Source organism: Strongylocentrotus purpuratus, unplaced genomic scaffold (assembly GCF_000002235.5).
Source record: "Strongylocentrotus purpuratus isolate Spur 01 unplaced genomic scaffold, Spur_5.0 spur5_scaffold_21, whole genome shotgun sequence".
NCBI classification, from domain to species: Eukaryota; Metazoa; Echinodermata; class Echinoidea; order Camarodonta; family Strongylocentrotidae; genus Strongylocentrotus; species Strongylocentrotus purpuratus.
This window is the reverse complement of record NW_022145607.1, coordinates 15,683,036-15,687,024: the sequence shown is the minus strand read 5'-3', so window position 1 is coordinate 15,687,024 and position 3,989 is coordinate 15,683,036. Positions and strand designations below refer to the sequence as shown.

Sequence of the window (3,989 nt, the reverse complement as noted above, 5' to 3'; positions counted from 1 at the left end):
TAATGTATACAATTTGAATTCTGACTGTTGAGATAATTTATTCGTAATGGTGAATGAAATACTTTGTATCGAGGCGCTTTACAAAGACATATGTATAAATTTGGTTACATTACGAAAATTGCCTGATTTAGGTTTATGCCTCAGTCACACTTTTGCGTATTTGGCTTGCGTATTGCTGCGTATTTATGGCAAGCCGTTTTAACATATATTCCTATTTCTTGATATCAGGGAATGATTTTCTGTTGTAAAGCAATGGTTATTCTTGATATCAAGAATTGAATTCTTGGTATCAAAAATTCGATTTCTTGGTATCAAAAATTCGATTTCTTGGTATCAAAAATTCGATTTCTTGATATATCAAGAATTCATTTGTTGGTATCAAGAAATAGGAATAAATGTGAAAACGGCTTGCTATGTGTCCAGGATTAAAGTTGGTAATTTTACATAATAATTGACGGAGGAACAATAATATTGTCTCAGGGCGTTATGTTGTACAATCTAAAATATATATTACTCTTTTATGAAAGGCCATGTTATTATAAGAATCTTCTAACAACCAATGCCCCAAATCCTTGAGCAGGAAGGGGGAGGGGTGATGTGGTTTCATTACGTCCAATCCAGTGTTTTCTGTGTAGTACAGCATACACATTATAATATCTTTGATTTGAAAGACATTGTCCAAATTGTATTACCAATAATTGGTGCCAAGAAGTGTCAGTATGATTGCTCTTTTCAGGTGGAAGGTGCCCATAATACGTGTTTTGTTTGTTTGTTATTCAATTTATTTGCAATTCAAAGGAATCGGAATGGACCACACCCCCGTGCCATGTATATAAGCATCAAAATTAATGCTGGATATAGCAGACGGTACTCAATGGATAATTTGGATTCGGTGACAAAGTTGAAAATCTTATTAAATGTAAAGTTTTTCATAATTTCGTAATTAATCACCCTTTCTATTTTAATGTAATAAACGTTTTATACAGCAGATCACGTGACAAAATGTGATGGGTTTAAAAAAAAATTACTTAAAGGTCATGAGTTGTCAGTGGATGTATTGCTTTAGTAATGTTAAAAGGGTTTTAATAACTACTTAAGACAAATAATGTAATTATATCTAACAGAAACCATTACAAGCAAATCAGTAATTATTAAATAATTGTAACGCCTTACTACAGTACTGCCAATTGTCCATAACTATGTCTAGATCTAAAAGCAAATTTAAAAAAACTACAATTCCTCAAACTTTCCACCATTATCTCAGGATTATTTGAGAGATAGAGAGAAAGAGAGAGAGAGATAGAGAGAAAGAGAAAGAGAGAGAAAGAGAGAGAGATCTGTTTAATGTTAATAAGCGTCGAAATCGTCATCATCTCCTTCTGTTGAATCCATCCCTACTTCTTCATAGTCCTTCTCCAAAGCAGCCAGATCATCTCTTGACTCCGAAAACTCTCCTTCCTCCATGCCTTCTCCGACGAACCAGTGGACGAATGCTCGCTTGGCGTACATCAGATCGAATTTGTGGTTGACACGCGCCCAGGCAGAGACGATGGCCGTGGTATTGCTAAGCATACAGGCACCCCGTTGAACCTTTGCCAGGTCACCACCAGGAACGATTGAAGGAGGAGTACTGTTGATGCCGACCTTGAAACCTGTAGGGCACCAGTCAACGAACTGGATGGTACGCATGGTCTTGATCTTACTGATGGCTGAGGCAATGTCTTTAGGGACAATTTCTCCCCGATAGAGCAGGCAACAGGACATATACTTGCCTTCGCGAGGGTCACACTTCACCATCTGGTTCCCTGCTTCGAAGCAAGAATTTGTGATTTCAGCCACGGAGAACCTCTCATGATGGGACTTCTCCGGGGACACGATCGGGGCAATGGTTGATAGGGGAAAGTGTATACGCGGGTAAGGCACCAAGTTTGTTTGGAACTCTGTTAGGTCAACATTGAGGGCGCCTTCGAATCTCAAGGACGCAGTAACTGAGGATACCACCTGGCCGATTAAACGGTTGAGATTTGTATACGTCGGGCGTTCTACGTCCAGGTTTCTATGGCATATTTCGTAGATGGCTTCGTTGTCAACGATGAAGGCGCAGTCAGAATGTTCAAGAGTACTGTGCGTTGTCAGAATGGTGTTATAGGGCTCGACGACGGCCGTCGAAACCTGGGGCGCAGGATAGATGGCGAATTCTAGCTTGGTCTTCTTTCCGTAGTCCACCGACAGGCGCTCCATGAGTAGGGAGGTGAACCCCGAACCTGTCCCGCCTCCAAAGCTGTGAAAGAGCAGGAACCCTTGAAGACCTTCGCAGTTTTCAGCCAGTCTCTTGACTTGATCCATCACTTTATCGATGACATCTTTACCGTTAGAGTAGTGACCTCTTGCGTAATTATTTGCAGCGTCTTCATTGCTGGTTATCATCTGTTTCGGGCGGAACAGATCCCGGTACGTACTGGTGCGAATTTGATCTGTGATATCAGAAGAATTCAGTTATAATTGATTTGAATTAAAGTGCCACTCTAATCAAAACGGGCAATAAAAAAAATGAAGAAAAAAACATGTAGAATAATTTTTGACGGAGATTCCGAACATGAAAATGATTTGTCTTAGAAATCCTCAGTAATTCTGGAATCTAGCTTTAAAAATGACGACTCAGAACGCGCAGGAAAAAGCCCAGTTTCGGTGATTTTGACGTCACTGCAGGCGCCTCTCCGGTAATAGCGCAATCGGTTAGTATTTATGTATTTAAGCGCAAACTGAAGTTACTGTATTTGAGTCGATATCGTCTAGATTTATAGTTGAGATCAATATTTAAGAAAACTGTTTGTTATATAGGTCAGCATAATTCTACTCCCGTTTCTCACATCTATTCATCTGTCTGTCTTGTTTAGTTTTTGTCTGTGTTTCAGTCCTGCTGTTGCTCGTAGTATATTCCTGTTCCTGTTTGTTTATAGCCATTATTTAGTAGTCAGTAGATTTTATTGTACTTATTTATGTTTAATATTGTCCCAGTTGTTTAGTAAGTTTAGTTGTGTAAGCATTTAAATGTACGCATTATTTTTTTTTATTTGACGAGTTCTTTTAGGACATAGACTACTCTTAAACTACTCATGAGGGACCTTAAATCCACAAGCCTTGCTGTCAACCAAGGTCACCTCATCTTTCTATTGTAACGCCATATTCTGTTCACTCCTTTATATTCATGTCATATTTATAATGTGTGTTATGAAAGAAAGATAAATAAACTTGAAACTTGAAACTTGAAACTTGAAAAGGAGTGTAATTTAGGCATTAAAATGTCTATTAATTGAGAAGAAAAAAAATTATCCGAAAAATAATATGCACTTGATAATCCCAGTACGCTTCTGGCAATTTCGTCATTCCTAATTATGAAACTATGAAATTATCAAATCGGTCATGGCCGCAATGACGTCAAATGCGTCATCAAGCCACATGACCGTATTACATTTCTTCAAAGGGTGTAGCCCAGAAAGCGTGAGAACTGTGAAAATGGATGGCTATTATCAATTTTTGGTCAATTAAGAGATTTTCTGAAAAATCAGAGGCTGGAATATTAATAAGTAGAGGTGTATTCATGTTTTGAAAGGCTATGCTAGTTGGGTTAGAGTGGCCCTTTAAAGGGCGTTAACCATATTTTAACTCTGAGTAAAATTGTATGAGTTCAGATATTGCTAGGAAAAGTGTCCAATAGAGAGTAGGGAAACCCTTCTCTCAAAATTTAAAGAATGTGCAAGAAAAAAATTACCTATGACAGTCGGCTCAAGATCGACAAATATAGACCGGGGAACATGTTTACCAGACCCCGTCTCACTGAAGAACGTGGTGAACGGTTTCACCTCGTGGGGCCCGTCGTCCTCGTCGACGTCGCTCATCGTCTTCGTGGTGGTGCTGTCATCGAGCAGCCGCCCATCGGGCTGAATGCCGTGCTCGATGCAGTAGAGTTCCCAGCAAGAGTTGCCCAT

General features: G+C 39.2%; 1 pseudogene; it reads right to left on the bottom strand.

Annotated features, from left to right (window-relative positions):
• Nucleotides 1–1,345: 1,345 nt before the first annotated feature.
• On the bottom strand, nt 1,346–3,989 carry LOC115927874 (annotated as a pseudogene).